At 45.3% G+C, this 17,549-nt stretch overlaps 1 protein-coding gene across 1 annotated transcript in view; it reads right to left on the bottom strand.

Annotated features, from left to right (window-relative positions):
* Positions 1–17,549, bottom strand: part of SLC2A6 (solute carrier family 2 member 6) — a 133,421-nt gene that overhangs the window by 9,937 nt on the left and 105,935 nt on the right. The gene's annotated exons all lie outside the window — the stretch shown is intronic.

The raw sequence follows: 17,549 nt of genomic DNA, 5'->3' as shown, positions 1-17,549 counted from the left end.
CAATATCACTTGTGCAGTGGCCCTTTTATCATTGACCCATCCATAAATGGTGTGAAAGTGTGTTTACGTGTAAAACATTTATTTACTCACGTCTGCCCTTTCTGCAGGGTATCCCCAGGTTTGTGCCGTTCTCCAACCTCCTTTTCAGAAACCATTCTTGTTAGCTTTTAGGGCTCTGTGCACTTTATTTCCTGCTAACCAGTGGTAAAGTGCTTTTGCTCTCCCTTATAAACTTGATAAAATTGAACAACGCCTGAGTTAATTGATTATCACGAGTCACTAAGGGAACTTTTAGTGATTAGCGGTGCTAAGCAAATACCATGCTTTAAACATGTTGATAACTGGTGTACGTTTCGGTGAATGCCAAGCCTGTGGAATAGTGCAGAGAGGGCTAGTAATGAAGAACTGGCTAGAGTAAAAATCAAGGGGCAGATTTACAATGAAAGTGACTCAGTGCATTCCACAAGCCATTTGGCTAAGCTGCACTGAGTCACTTTCAAAGCACAGGGATGCAACATATTTACAATAATATGTTGCTTCTCTGTGCTTCCCCCTGCGCTGGCGCACAAACTGCAGCCTTGTGCCGGTGCAGGCACCCTTGCACCATGGTGAAAGGATGCCTGCGTCGTAGGGACGTGGGGGTGGCACAAAACAAAAACAATCACTACAAAATCAAAAAGAGGGAAAAAAACAATGACTACAGGCATTTTCCTCTTTCAATGCATGCTGTAGAGTGCAGTATGCATTGAAAGAGGAAAAACGAGGACAAATAAAAACGTTTCTCCTCTTATAGTACACCTTTCTCACCCGACAAAAAATGCCGCAAGTTATCATGTGGGGGAAGTTGTGCACTGCGAGGTCATATATACTGTGTGATTCTGATGGGTTGCTAGGGACACATGGTAGGGTTGTGCACTTTAGAAAATATGTCTGCAGTTAAAATTGGCACATGGAATGTGCAAGGCATGCACACACCGTTACATAGGTATCAGATATACTCATACCTCAAGAGACATCGCATACAAATAGCTCTCTTGCAAGAGACGCATTTGGCCAAATCAGAAATCCAACACTTACACCGCCGCTGGCGAGCCAAATTATAGACCACGGGGTATTCAGCATATGCACGAGGTGCGCTGATTTGGGTGCAGCCAACTCGCATATATTGAAGGTATTGTGGGAGCACCCCCGGCCGCCGATCCCAACCTGGCGGATGCCGCCAGACATGTTACTAGATGCACCCTTCCGAAACCTGCTGGCCACACATATAACACATTACTTTGAAGAGAATACTGGCACTGCCACAACGCCTCAAGTAGAATGGGATGCATTTAATATAGTGGTTAGAGGTGAATGTCTTAGTATGCAGGTGGGTATGTGAAGACAACTAGAAACTGAAATCACACATCCGAAAATGACCTGCTCCAGAGGGAGGGAGAGGCTGTGGGAAGTAATGATGGAAAACTGGAGTGAATCAGGGGGGAGCATTCCAGATTACTTGACCGACTCCGTAATTTGAATTATGCAGCACATTCGGTGCGCACCCACCACATGGGAGACAAACCTGGCAAGTTGTTGTCGTGGCTAATATGACAGGACACGGTTACCACACCTGTAACGTCTATACAAAAACGCTCATGGCGACAGGGTTCATACCCGGAGAGACATACACAACACCTTTGTAGAGCACTACACCATGATGTATCGGTCCTGCTTGCGAGCTACAGATACGGCTATTCAGGAGTTCCTTTCTGCTCTGACACTACCATGACTGGCAGAGCATCAGCAAGACGAACTGGGCGCTCCTTTACTGCCAGATGAACTGCGGGATAGTATTTTCTCCCTCTCGAATGGCAAATCCCCGGGTCCAGATGGGCTACCGGTGGATTTTTTCAAAGCCTACTCTGATATATTAATACCGGAGTTGCTGCAGGTGTACACAGCGGCCCTAGATGACTCTGCCCTTACACTTACGCAAAATGAGGCAACGCTGATTTCCCTCCTGAAACCAGACAGGGACCCTGAAATCTTGGTTCCTATCGTCCACTGGCTTTGCTGAACACAGACTATAAAATCCTTGCCTCGCCCTAGCTAGGCGTACATCCCCGTTGTACCAACCCTGGTCCATAGCGATCAAAATGGATTTGTCCCAACTAGGAGCACCTCTCTTAACATCTGTAAGTTATTTAGAGTTCAGAAATATGCAACGGAGCATTGGCGGCGATCTGGGTGCTTAGTACTAGACCTGGAGAAGGCCTTTGATTCGGTGGAGTGGCCCTATCTCGCAGCGGTGCTGCGTAAATACGAGCTGGGAGACGGGTACATACAAATGGTGCAGCTATTGTACCAGCGACCCATTGTACAGGCCCCCACAGGTAAGCTCATATCTGATACAATCAGATTCAGACGTGGAACTAGACAGGGATACCCTTTGTCCCCATTGCTTTGTTCCCTTGCTATGGAGCCCCTGGTGGCTCAGCTGCGAGAAAGTGGAGCAGACTGGGGCATACACCTGGAAGATGTTCTCCACACGGTGTCCCTATATGCTGATTACCTGTTGCTGTACATGAGAGACTTAAATGATATATCGCCAGCTATATCCGACATACACCGTAGATTTGAGGAAATCTCAGGCCTTAGGGTAAATTGGGCCAAATCGGGTGCTTATTCTATTCGCGAGAATGTGGACGCGACTGATATAACGATAAATAGCACAGCGCTTGCCTTGTACCCGACAATGTTTAGATATCTGGGCATATACATCTATAGATCCCTGCGGATATACTGGAGGGCAACTTGGTGCGTACCATCTCCTCCATACGGGCGCAGATACAATTTTGGAAAACTCTGCCACTCAATGTGATGATTCGTGTCACCCTAACTAAGATGATAGTATTACCCAGAGCTATTGTATTATTTTGCAAATATTCCGGTATATGTCCTGGTGCAACTGTTTTGGGAGCTGGAAGGGTTAATCAGAGGTCTAATATGGAATACGGAGAGACCCAGAATAGCGCTGCAGAAATTGTGTGCACCACCAGAATGTAGGGGTTCGGCAGTTCCTCACCTAGAATGGTATTATTGGGGGGAGGAGCTACAACGGCGAACAAGATGGCTGCTTAGGCTCTCGGCTCCGCCGACCTCCGTATCCCGCCGCAATATCCTGCATGATATCCTGCTTTTACGCCCAGCCCCTGCGTACATGAATGGTTCCTCATTCCGGAGGTGAAATCCCGGGAATTTTATCGGCCGGTTTCACTGAGTTATACCGTGTGGAAGATTGCGGCCTACTCCGGCAGCGAAGCCGGGGCCTCGAGTATCTGCGTGGCCGAGTGGTAGTGCAACAACAATGGCTGAGAGACCCGGGCAGGGTCCGGTCGATCCTAGTGGAGGCTTCTTTTGCGCCTGGAAATGGTAGTGACTGCTCTTTTTGCTCGGCACTGATGGAGTGGTAACCTTGCTTGCTGTTGGCGGTGGGCGGGGGTTCCCGTCCCGCGGACCCGGTGCCGGTTCCCTCCAGGGCTCGGCAGGCCGGGCCCCCGGCCTGTGGTGATAAGCCGGATGTTCGCGGCTGTGGAGAATAACGGGCTGCTGTCTTCGCTTGCATTTTCGTGATCCCTGTCGGTCTCCCCCCGTCGCTATCAATCCACTCGGTGGGTGATGGTGGTCGGTCCCGGGTGGGAGACCATGGATCGAAATGTATCCGAGCCATCGCTGAGGTCATTATTGGCGGAACTCTGGGCGCTTCAATTGCAAATGACAATCTCCATGCATAAAATGGATGCAAGCCTGCCGGGGATTTTGCATATTGTACCGGACCCTGCCCCACTCTTTGAACTACCACGGGTAGCCGTTCACCCAACGGCCATTTTGCCTCACTGCGGGGACCCCGTGGAGACGCGGTTATTGGAATCGCCGGACGTAGCCCTGGAAGATGGTGTCCTGGAGGTCTTGAGAGTGCCTCTGCACCTTCCACTGTTATTGACTCTCGAGGAATTGAATGGCTTTCTACCACCGGAGACTTGTGTTGTGGACCCTTTTTCATCTGGTGATCATCTACCCCCCTTTTTGGGGATGCTGCTACCTCGGAGCAAGGAATATCGAGACTGTTTTGTTGGGAGAGGGAGGCTTTCTGTACATGAAGTTCCCGTGGACTCAATTGCTGCAAGCGGTAACGGAGTGCCTTTCGGTGACTTTCCTCTCCTCCATGACTTGCTTATATGCCATCGGGCCTCGTTGCGGGAGGGCTTGTGTGCTGGTCCGGAAGGGTCAGGGGTGAGATTACTTAATTCGGGGCGGATTGAAATGTTATTATGACTGTTCGATATATATGATTTGAGTTCAGAGGCTGGGCGGTGTGTCATGTTTCCCCCCTATTTACTTTTATAAGGCTCGCATACCAACCGTTTCTTTGTGATAGGGGGTGCCTGTTTCTGGCGGGGGGAGTAAGGGGCTGGGGGCAAGTACTACTAGGCCCTCCTCCGTTCTTTCCCTTTCTTTCCCTTCTTTTAGGGGTCTTAGTTTTTAGGGCGACAGGCACGCTGCTAATGGGGTTAGGCTATAGCCATAGGCAGGGGTGCAGGGTGGGGGGTTGGATGTTTTTTTTTTTATTTTGCCTTTTTTATTTTCTATGGCCTTTTTCTCCCTTCCCTTTCTTTCTTTTCGGGTCAGTATCGTCTGTGAACTATTCTGTATACTGTGTTCTGGAATTTAGTGCTTTCTAGGTTAACCGTTAGTCCAGGTGGGCAGGATCTGGGAACTGGCGCATATGACATTGTCTCCCGTATTGTTGTGCATCTAGCTGTATATGTATTGGCGCCTGGGTCCCTTATATTGTTGTTTCTCACGTATATCCTGTTTCTCGATCTGTCCCCCGTCTCCTTTAACTTGATTATATGGCACCTGATCCGTCTATCTCTGTAATATAAAATGAAACCTTTATTATGTTCTGAAACCTATTCATGCGCTCCAAGATAAACGCTATCCTGAATCGCTGCCGGACCTCAGGGTTGTCGGCTGATGAGCTGTGTTGATCCGTGGTATGTTTGGTTGCATTTTTGACTAGCGGCCGGCCCCTGCGGTTGTAGGCCCATATTTGTACTCTTATAATGCTGCAATAAAGGTTTTAAAAAAAAGAAAAAAAAAAAGAATTGTATTATTTAGCTGCGCAGGTACAGTGGGTTGCAAAGTGGCTAAGTGGCAAGAACCTGGAAGATTTCGCCACTGAGTCGTTTTCGTGGTCACAGACATAAATCTACAGCTCATTTCACCCTCTGGCAAAACTTCCCCGCCCGACACAGCTACATATTGAGTTAGCCCAGTGATTCCCAATCTGTGCGCCATGGCGCCCTGGTGCGCCGTGTAAGTGAGCCAGGAGCGCCGTGAACCGATGTGTACCAAGATAGTGTTTGGCAAATTAACAGAAGCATGTATTGTAATTTATAGTTCTACGATGAGGCTAAAGCGTGTATCAAAGATTTATAGATAAAGGCACACAGTATTCAGAAGTCATTCGGGGCATAAAACGGCACCCTGATGACACATGAAGCAAGAGACTTGAAATTAACACCATGCTGGTTTAATCTCATTGAAGTGTCTGTCCCTTGACGGTCAGTAGACCGTACTGTCTGGAGAACTTGAGAAGGGAACAGAGCGGGCACAGAGGCGTCAATAAACTCTCTCTGAATGCGCAGGTAAAAAACTAGAGCAGGCTTACCTTTCCACCTAAAGAGATGAGCTCAGACCAAGACTCCTCTACCTTCTGGCCCTCAGAGAGGTGATGGCGCTAGCTTCTGTGGCTTTAGTTCTGTGGCTTTAGTTACCTAGTAACTATTGAAACAATATTGTGAGATTTAGGGAAAAAGTAAGTGCCGAGAAGAGCACGGGGCTTTCCTCAAGAGGTCAGTTGAACGGCAGGCACTTTCACTCAATTTTATAGTAAGCACTTTGTTCCTTTTCTCAAAAGTAATGGTTTGCTTAAACATATGCTTTGAGAAGCATGCAGACAGCGTCAGGCTGCACCCATTTGCTAATGAAACAACACTGCGGGACTCTGGCACCCCCGTGAAGCAGAAAAAGAACAAACCATAGACATCAAGTGAAGTACTGGCGCCTCAGTGAGGTCCCAGTCAGTGGTGCCTACTAGACATTAGTTGTACTACTTTCATTACTGATCTCGTGAACTGCTCTAGTAGTTAGAGCGGCAGACCCTGATGCAGAGGTCTAGCCTGGGACCAGGGTTCAATTCCCCGCCTCGGCGGGTCTTGGGCTCAAAATTCCACGGACCTGATAATTGTTGCCTCGGTGCCTATTCCAATCATGGAGTCCCACTCTGCAACTCTGGGCAATAGCTTGCTTAATCTCCACAACGCCCCCCACAACGCTAAGGATGCCGGGCCTCCACCTTGGGGGTGCCCAGGAGTGGACGCCTCACAGGGAAAGCCAGGATGGGTTCCACAGCAGTATTCGTACAAGCGCCTTGAGACCCTTGCGGGTGAGTAGTGCGCTATACAAGTATCAATTTACTACATTTTAAAACCATTTTAAATCTCTATGACTTTTTTTTATAGTGAAATTGAAGTAATGACCGGGTTCTAGCTAAAAATAAACTCAGTGTGTTTTGGCTCTGTAACGTTCAGGGTGACATCACACGGGCAAATACTGACTAATCCCACTGTGACTCAAAGAGAGCCTCTATGTACGTTTTAAAATCTCATTGTGGAATTCATCGATTTCCAGAGTCTTGAGGTTATAGTCCCAGTATAACACACCCCATTCTTTGTATAAACCTTTAACAACACGAAAACAAAAGAAAAAAAGGGGTGAAGGAAACCATACTTAGCTTCACAATTTCATTGATTATAAATAAATGCGTGATGAGCAAAAATGTGAAAGTTCACTAGCCCACACAGTTGACAGCCTAGATAAGAGCGGATGATATACAAATCTGCCTTTAAAATGAAAAACAAACTCTAAAGCAAAATCAGCACACATAGCTCGTTTTGGTTTAATGCTCTGCATAATACTAAACACTGCTTCAGCATTCTCTGCGCCATAATCTCCAACACCAGTTTCAACCCTGGGGACTCCCTTGCACCCCCCTTGAATTCAAAGTCCTTCAGCTATGCGACCTTAGTACAACCATCATCTTCTTTCATGTTCATAACTGCACCCTCGTTCCCATTTTCGTTCTGCCCATTCCCAATTCAAAGTAATTGTTCCAATCCCTACTATTTAATAATGACCTCGAACCATGATAATCCTTACCCTACTCATCCTGACTTTACCTTCACCCAATCATCTTTCACAATCCACCCTCACATTCTTCATTTTTTGCACATCCTTTTCCACCTTTTTCTTCAACCACTTTTTTACTAACTTTGAATTAGTCTCCTTGTCCCATTATGCACTGTATGTACAAAACCTGTCTACCACATCTTTCTCTACTTTTAGCCTGTTTTTCAATGCCATCCCTATGCAAAAGCACAGCAAGTTTTGAAACCCTGCTGATTGGCAGTAAAGCTGCTTTTAAATAAATTCTAGTAGTATTTAAGGTAAAATCAGTTTCCTTGAACTGATCTGGAAGACCTCTGTCATATTTAACAGCAGCCAGTTCTGACTTTTTTTACATCTCTTTGCATTCTGGGTCATGCGGTTTTACAGACATAGTATACTGGGGATAACATCTATGATTATAATACCTTCATCCCAATAGTTTTCAGAGAGAAAAATGAAAGTACTCCAGAGGCCGGACTTATATCACTGCAACCGCCCAAAAAAAGTAACATAATGGGGAGCCGCAGCCTACGACCCATATGTCAATGGAGCTGCGGGTGGAAAAAGTTTGGGAACCATGGATGCTCCCGAAGGTGCCTCCAACTTACAAATACACTATCTCCTATGCCCCAATACTGCCCCTGGTTGGTACACCTCGAGGCAGAGACTTTGTAACGGACGTAGCGCTGACGCCCGAGACTGAGGCAGGAGTGGAGACACTGGGGGATCTGTATGTAGATGGAGCCTTGTTATCTTTTGCAACCCTGACAGCGGACACTGGCTTGCCAGTGGGTCAGTTCCTCCTACATGCAGCCATCATGCAGACACTGACACTAACATGGGGGGTTTGGCAATTGAGCCACAAACACACCAGTTGTTGCAGTATCTGAATGTGATGGGGAGGGGACACATGTGATCCATTGGCTACTGCAGGTTCTACTCACACACGTGTTAAAGCCACCACAGAAACTCCGGGCTAGATGGACTGAAGACAGAGGACAACCCTGGACAGAGAGGGACTGGGAGCGTGCCCTGGCCAGTGCCACACACATACCGCGTAGTTCACGTTTTAAACTCATACAAACGTATATATTGCACAGAGCGTATCTCTCGCCGGACAAGATTAATACATATTTTAACATCACCACCTCCGCTTGACCAAGATGCCATCTATTAGACGCGGACCTACTACACATGTTGTGGTCCTGCCCCCTACTTCAATCCTAGAAAACTCGGCACAGGCTGAGAGCACCATTCTACATAGGGAAGAAACGGATGTACCATGTTACAACGCATACCGTTACAACTACCTACCGTTACAACGCGACCATTACAACGCATACCATTACAACGCATAGCGCTTTGAGGTGCTGGATAGTGGTAAGTATAATTTACTATTCTAACTCCAGTCCCCGTGGACCCTAGGGAAGGTGTTGGATAGTAAATTATACTTATACCCTATCCTAGAGCGCCCCCCAGCGCAATGCGTTGTAATGGTATGCGTTGTAAAAGTCGCGTTGTAATGGTAGTGCGGAGTAACGAATGCGTTGTAACAGGTGTATACCGGAAGAAACAGCTGAACTGCGCAAGTTTCCCATCGCACAGGCCTGGGATGACATTCTGAAAGCTCTCTCACAAACTAGTGCGGCATTGTGTGCCCCCCGTAGAGCGAGCAGGAGATGATGCCTGAAGTGCTCCCTGGGTGGCGCGCATAGGCCGTGTGCACAAGACACCCTTGGACATGACTGTTAGGTTAGGCAATGACCCCACATTCCTTCATGTCACTATATGGACGTAACCTTAGACGTATGACACCTTGTTATGTTATGTTATTTCAGCTCTTTTATAGCGCACGGCTACTCCAAGGAGTGTCCAAGCGCTTTGACAAAGACCCGAAGAAGAGAAAATCCAGGGCAGATGCAGGTCAGCAGAAAAATTACTGGGAAAAAAGCCATGTCTTCAGTTCCTTCCTGAAAACCAGTAGATTGCTGATTTTCCTAAGGGGGACGGGCAAGGAGTTCCAGCATCGTGGTGCCAAGTATCGAAAAGAGCGGCCTCCAATTCTAGCCCGTCTGATGGGAGGAACAGAAGCCATGGCCAAGGACGCCGATCTCAAAGTTCTAGAGGGCAGTTAAAAAGGCAAGGCGCCTCCTGATGTATCTAGCCCCTGCACCTTGGCATCCGCGCAGTCACTAACTGACCAGGAAAAGCAACCCAAATCTGTTAAAATGTGCACGACTCTCTGCATGACCTTACTCGAAGGCACACCATACGCTAGATACATGTTCTTTTGTGTACTTGATATCTCCTTTACTTTTGCATTTGTTTTAAGTTTATTAGTTATGATTCCACTGTTAAAAATGAAGATATCTTGCAATCAGAGATGTTTTTAACTTCCTATCACCCATGCTTTATTGTCTACTGATATTCAACAATTGTATTGCACACAAGTTAAACGTAATTGTGCTAATAGACATGTTCGCATCTGACTAATCACTGTAAGGAGAAGATATATATGATAAACATGTCCTGCCCCTCGATTAGAGGTGACGGTATACGTGGGAGTCATATACCCACACCAAACTGCCAATGCACGCCACCTTCTGCGAAACAGAGTTAAATTGCGCTGTACTTACTGTGTGGTAATATCTGGAACTATATATGTAATGATACAGCGATATTGACTTTGTGTGTAAGTGCAATATATATCTGTACTTGATTTGTTTATATCGAGAAAATGATAAAAATGCAATAAAGATATTAAAAAAAAGAAAAAGAAATGAAAACATTTCTGCTCGTTGGGACTCGCAGCATTCACATGCATTTCTAGATTTACTATTCCTCATAAATCTGGAAATGTGTCTGGTTCCATAGGTGCTCCGTGGGAATGTCTCTTCCACGCAAAGTGCTGCATGTAAATTGGTCATATTTACAAGGACAGGAAAAGTCACGCAGGGTGGCTTTTCCTGTCCTTGTAAATATGGAGCACTAAAATGCGCCACCAGCACCGCACAAAAGGTGGCAGACTGGTGGCGCAGTGGGCTTGTAAATCTGCCCCCAAGTACTGGGTGTATGTGGTAGAACGATGAGCTATGAGTACGGCGAATGGTCATCTTACTACCCAGTTCCTATCCTTTTAGTTTAGTTATGTTTGAGCCCTTTCTGGATATGATCTCACCACCATTAGCAAAACGTTTGTGAGGTTTCCTTTGGGATATTTACCTAAAAGGACTTTTAGTTACTGAGCCACTGACCAAGTCTCTGTAACATGTCCTGCATGTGGCTTAGCACAGGAGTCTGCGGGACATATCCTGGGGCTTATTTATGAGCCCTTGTGTCACTTTTTGTGATGCACCAGCAGCGTAACAAATGAGCCTTGTTGCACCATATTTACAAAGTGACGCATCAACCAAGATGCGTCACTCTGTAAACCCCTGCGCCACATTATACCTGCGCCAGGTATAATGTATGCGGCGGCGTTCTGATGCAAGAAAGGGTCTTAGAAGCGATGCAGTGAAATCTATAAGATTTCACAGAGCCACTTCTAGGACGCAAATGTGTCAATATAGTAAGACTGACGCAGGCACATTTCACATGGGACTTGCTCATGTGTATTGACCCATTGCTGGAGTTGTGTCACTTTTGTGACACACTCCAGCAATGGGTCATTTTTGCGCCTACAGATACGTCGGAAATACTGAAGTATCTTTAACTCCTTGCGACATGATGCATCATACTGTAAATATGACGCGTCATTGGTGTCCCAAGGAGGGCGCAATGAAAAGTGACGCATCGCTGTTTTCTCGCAGCGATGTGTCACTTTTCATAAATGAGGCCCCCTTTTTTTTGCACTAAATACCACAATTCGCAGGAGTTGGATTCAAACAATATGCTTGAACCTGACAGTTAGAAAGTATTGGGTTGCTTATAGAATTTTGAAGACCGATGTTTCTGTGTCCACCGTCTTAGCTGTAAGCCGTTTTCTATTAAGCGTCTGGCTTAGGTGCCAGACGTTCATGACCCAGGGAGATAAGGGAGCTAAAATGTTCAGTACTCTAATAAGTGATGGCCGATTTGGACTTCAGTTATATGATCATATTATCGTAAATTTGTGTTTAGGAAAATGTGGTTGATGTTTTCAATGCACTTTGCCCTTTATTTAAGAATGCTTGTTGATTTTGGAGGTTGTGAAATTGATCCATGAAATGTATGTATTTTATTGTTTTATTTGTCCACTTTTAGATTATTGTTTTATGTTGCTTATTTATATAGAATTTTATTCATAAGAATATTTTTATTAAGGACTAGCAGCCCGCCCCGGCGTTGCCCGGGGCAGATGGGGGCTGGGGGCAGCATCGCAGCAGGAGAGGCGCAGCAGAGGGGCCGGGAGAAGCAGAGCGTACTTACAGTGTTTCCTTGCTCCCGTTTTGTTGGTCCTGGCCGCTTCTGCCCATGCTCGTGTCCGCTAGCTCTCCACGCTCGTTTTCTTGGTCCTGGCCGCTTCTGCCGACTCTCCTGTCCGCTCTTACTCTGCGCTCCCCTGGGCATGTCGACGCTCCTCTACTCGCTCCGGACCTTGGAGGGTGTCGCTTCCGCTGTTTCTCCGCGCTCGTTTTCTTGGTCCTGGCCGCTTCTGCCGACTCTCCTGTCCGCTCCTACTCTGCGCTCCCCTGGGCATGTCGACGCTCCTCTACGTGCTCCGGACCTTGGAGGGTGTCGCTTCCTTTCTCCTGTCCGCTCCTCGCAGGGTGTTGCTTCCGGCTTCCACGCTCCCCCGTGATGTCAGCACGCATCAGCACGCACGTCGTTAGCTGGCGCTACTTCTAAGGGACTACTTTCCCTTAAAAATTACGTTTCCGTTCTAACATATATATTTTGTTTTTATATAGCCTATGTCCTTCTGCTTGCCCTGATGTTTTCAAATATGTATTGGGTGTTTGGATTGGTAGTGTACTTTTCGAGTTTACCTGGCTCAAAGGACACAGTTCTCTCTTTATAATAGTAGTATAGATAAGATTGTCTATATGCATGGATTTTGTGCACATTGATGGTTTGAAGAAAATGTTAATTGAATTGGTTCACACCTGATTGTACATTTAATTTACTTTTAAGTACCTAGTACATGGTACTAAATGTACCAAGGGCCTGTACATTAAATGCAACTAGTTGGCTATCGCAATCATTGTGCCAATCACTAATGTAGCCTTTTTAAAACATTTCTCAGGCCTACCACTGCAGGCTGTAGTTTAACTTTAAAACTGCTATTTCGACCGTGAAAAATAAACGTTTTGCCAGACCTACGCCTTCTTTTTTTTAAATGTATAAGTCACCTCTATGGTAGGCCCTAACCACTTCTAGGGCAGAGTGCATGGCATTTAAAAAGTAGGGCATGTACATTTAGCATTTACATGTCCTGACAGTGACAAACACCTAAAGTAATTTCTTCTCTATTGAAAGGCCTATCTCTCCTATGCACTAACACTGGGTTACCTTAATATATGTAACAAGTGCTAACTTTAATTTGGGAACTGTGAGAAATTGGGATGTTGGTTGGATAGGGGGTGAACAACAAAAAGTCGCTGGCCGATGGAGTGGGCATTGGATATAAGAACTGGATTGGGTGTAGTCAATGCTTATCTTTGGACTTAAAAGACATTTTGAATAAAAAAAGATCTGAGAAGGTAATGTTTGGAGTGGCAAGGCTGTATGCTGTGATCAAGAAGGAAGTGTTGCCGTCGGGGAGCCGCTGGACGAAGTCGTGGTGAAGATTTCTATATTTTGGCGTATTTGTTTGTTTGAAAGTCAAAAATCTCCAGTGGGATGAAGCAGGAGGCTGTAGCCAATGAGAGTTCCAGGATGTCGGATACCCTTTTGGCGAGGGATCACTGAAAAGTAATTTCTGCTGCAGAGAACAACATAGCAGGATCAGCCACAAAGTCAGGCTGGCTGATGATGCACCTTGGGCAGATAGACAGGTTGGTTAATTTTTTCCCTCTGTTCTCAGACCAGTTTTCATCCTAAAATCGTCCAAGTCCCAAGTTTGACATTCTGGATATGTGGGCAACTGTAGCACGACCACCCAGGGTCCAGGGCTAGAGGGAAACCACTTGGGGGCTTATGACTCACTCAGGAAAGGCCCAGTGTGTGTTCAAGATGGTGGGAGCCTGTTATATCAGGTATACACCCTTTACAACGAAACTTTTACAACGCACTACCATTACAACGCAAACCATTACAAAGTATTGCGCTGGGGGCGCTCTAGGATAGGGAATAAGTTTAATTTTCTATCCAACACCTTCCCTAGTGTCCACGGGGACTGGAGTTGGAATAGAAAATTAAACTTTTCACTTTCCAGCACCTCTAAGCGCTATGCGTTGTAATGGATTGCGATGTGAAAACTGCGTTGTAAAGGCATGCGTGGTAAAAGCATGCGTTGTAACGTCATACATCCGTTATATCATTGTGGCTCTGAACAGGAGGCCAGCAAAATAGCTCTTGGAGCCTGGGTTCAGGTGAAGAAGTAGGGCTCATGCAGTGGGCAGGCCTCTGAGATTACAAACCAGACAAAGCAGTCCTTACAGGTGCAGCAAATCAATCTTTTGGAGTACACAGCAGGTTAGAGCAGCAGACAAGCCTCCGAGAGTCCTTCCTCAGGTCCAGAAAGCAAATTGAAGAGTGGGTGTGAGTGCCCTATTTTTATACCTGTGCCTTTTTTGATGTAGGAGAACTTTCTAGAGGTTGCTCTTTGAAGTGCTTAGAATTTCCTGACTCCTCTCCCCTGGCTCCAAGCTGGTTTCAGGAACAATGCAGTGGTGACAAGTCTTCTGTGTGAATGCTCAACAGAACCTATTCAGTTGCAAGTGGGGCTGTGACGAACTCCATCATTCCCCCATCCTGCCAGCAGATGGCATATTCAGGCACACCTAATCGCTCTTTTGTGTGACTGTCTGGGAGATATTCACAAAGTCTAACTGCCAACATGATCCAGTCATTTGACCTAGGACAGGATGCAAACACCAAATTGCTAAGGGCAGGAAAATGCCAAATTTCTAAAAGTGACATTTTAAAAATTGGTATATCAAATCCGACTTGAACATTAAATAGGATTTTTTAATACAATTTCATAGATATCAAACATAAAATGTGAACCTGCCCCAGTCAATAGTTAACACTTATTAAATGTAACAACCCAATGTTATCCTATGGGACAGGTAGACCTCATTGTAATAAAAAACGAATTTAGGGTGTTTTTCACTACCAGAACATTACAATGCACCCTACCCTTTGAGATAGCTGGGGCCTATATTAGGGGTATATTATATGCAGTAAAAGTGGGGTTTAAGGTTTGGCAAGGGGACTATATTACCAAGTTGAATTGGCAGTTTAAAACTGTATTCAGGATGTAATGTCAGGCATGGGACATTTTAAGGGGCTACTTAATTGGGTGCCTTAGTAAGTGCTTCAGGCCCATTAGTAGCATTTAATGTAGAAAGTTGGCATTTTCCTATTGCAACCAACTGTACCTTTCTGCTAGTGTCCTTGGTCACGACTGTGAATGGCTCTGCTGTTGGGGTTTATCTCTTGCTTCCAGAAAATGAACCAAAGGAAACCTAGATGTGAAGGAAGAGAGAGTATTCCTGACAGGTTGACTGGAGAGGAACTGCCCCTACTCTGATTACATTTCTATAGGCCCTGTCTGGAGCACACACAAAGGAACCTGTCACCAGGCCTGCCTTTTGTCACCCTAGACAGTTTGGAGCCAGGGAAAGGGGAAGAACTGACCGGAACCAGTTTTGTGGGTAGGTCAAGGAATTCCCCCACTCTAAGACTGACACATGGTATACAAATAGGATCTTCAGAACCACTCATCAGAACACTCCTGGACTTGTGGAAAATTCAGAAGAAGAACTGCCCTGCTCTCAGAAGGACTGCCCTGCTGCTTGAAGAAAAAGAAGAGGAGCTAGTTCTTCAACAGGACTAACCTGGTCTCTGTATCCAACTTGCACTCCATCGTGGTCAGCCTAAACTTGTAACTTTCCCCTGGTCTAGTGTGACAAGATAACCAGGAGTGGTAATTTATGCTTCATGGCACTATTTTTATCTAACACTTAAAAAATCAATATCACTGATTCTACTGATTGGATTTGGTTAATTTTGGTGTCATTTTATTTATTAAAATGTACTCTTTGTTTTCTAAATTACTTTTAGGGTTTTCTCTGTATTACTGTTTGTGTGCTAAATACATACTTTACACATTGCCTTTAACTTAAGCTTGACTGTTTTGTGCCAAGCTACCTGATGGATAAGCACAGGTTAGTGTAATGATTTATGTCAGTGGTTCCCAAACTTTTTTGACCCGCGGATCCTTGGACCTATTAACCGTTGGCCGTTACTCCCCATTATGTTACTTTTTTTTGTTGGGTGGGGGGAATGTAAGCCCGGCCTCTGGAGTACTTCTATTTTATTCCTTGAAAATAATTGGCATGAAGCTGACGAAGGTATTATAATCATAGATGTGACAAAATAAGAGTATAACAGTTGAATAAAATACTTTCATTGGTCAAGTCAGAAACATTACTCTTCAACACTGTGGTTTGCATATGGAATTGTTTTAAACTATTTTTTGTTTTAAAAAATTTGCCACTAGCATTGGGTGCGCTCCTACAGATCATTTTAGTTGTTAAGGAGCCACATTTGATATAAAAGAATGCTGCTCCACTAATCTTATTAGTCGTTTGTCCACATTAATACGGTTTTGGTGTTCTACATATATTTAGCATTTCTTTCATATCACTTCTTGTGTTGATGTCAAGTATGCTATTTAGTTCTCACTTTTAGTGTATCTTACAATTTGAGAACTCTGCAACTGTTGGGCTGGCATTGCAAAACATGACAGACTGGATCTATAAACACACCCGATCTTTAGACTAGACAGAAAGTGACAAGGAGCTACGGTTATAGTGAAAGAACTAAGGCTGTGGTCATGCAGTTTACATAAACATTGAGATTGCTACCATACACAGGAAAAGCACAAGACTGCTACCGTCAAAGTAAAACCTAAAGGACAGACTGTAGAGGTCGGGGAGAAATACGATTGATTACAAAGTTTTTTGGAGAGCAGTCAAAAAGCATACACTGCTACCAACTTCTAGGTTTTAAGAATGGCGGGGGAGATTGCTGGAGAATGACAAGTGGAAGTACAGAGGCATCTGTACAATCCATAAGTCCCATTCTTTGTATAGGTTGGTAATGGCAAAACACATCATACAAGCAACATATAACAATATAAAGAAGCAAGACAACGATCCCAAAATGGCACTATCGGCTACTACTGATAGCTATGATAGTTTTAAACTCACCTTTGGGCATGTCTTTTTGACCAGGTCTGCAGCAGGCAGCGGCTGATTAGGACTTACGTCAGAAACCAAGCAAGACAGCTTACAAGCGAAAAGTAGAGACTTAACAGCATTTGCACTGTGTTTTCGCTTCACCTGAAGTACATCTAGAGAGGCAGGTACCACTGAAACACCCTCCATGAATCTCCACTGGAGTGCCTCTCTCCTTGGCAATTTAATTCTAAGTACGATCCAGGTAGTTGGGAATTATGTTACTGAGGGATCTCCATACGGAAGCAAAAGTGGGACTAGTGGGAAGCCCCTATATATATATATATATATGTATTTATATATTTTAACAATTTGGTTTTTCACTTTAGAATTCCATTGCAGTGGTCATGCTTACAGTTTAAACTGAATTTCACTCCCGTTGTTTTTCTGGTGTAGTGACTTGGAGGTGGGAGTGGGTGATAGGAACTTAACCAGGTCTTTTGCATGTGGGGATGTGATTCATTGTCACCTTGTTGAAGTAGATCCTTGTGAATTGTAAACCCTGTAACTGAAATCTTGAGTGAACTGTTAGACTCCTAACTTCTGGTCTAACTGGGGATATGGTGTTTGAGGGTGGGGGAGGGTGGATGGGTATGCGTCTATACTATACGGTTGTGTCGTCTGAATTGAGTTATGGTGTATGCTAGGGTGTGGTTGTATTCGGGGGCATTCGCTGTGTTGAGTTATGTGTCAAAGAGCTGTGTTGTGGGTGATCGAGTTTCGGTTATTTGCTGCCGGAATCGCTGGAGAAGAGTGGCCCATTCCATGGAGACACAGCATCGGCGTACCCACATACCTCCCTGTGTCTCAGTGTGTTTTCCTCTGCCGAGCCCCACTTATTGACTGCTCCCGTCCAGGCTGCTAACGGAGGTCCCACAGGAGCTTGTC

Source organism: Lissotriton vulgaris, chromosome 5 (genome assembly GCF_964263255.1).
Source record: "Lissotriton vulgaris chromosome 5, aLisVul1.2, whole genome shotgun sequence".
Lineage (NCBI taxonomy): Eukaryota > Metazoa > Chordata > Amphibia > Caudata > Salamandridae > Lissotriton > Lissotriton vulgaris.
This window is presented reverse-complemented; position numbering and strand designations above follow the sequence as displayed.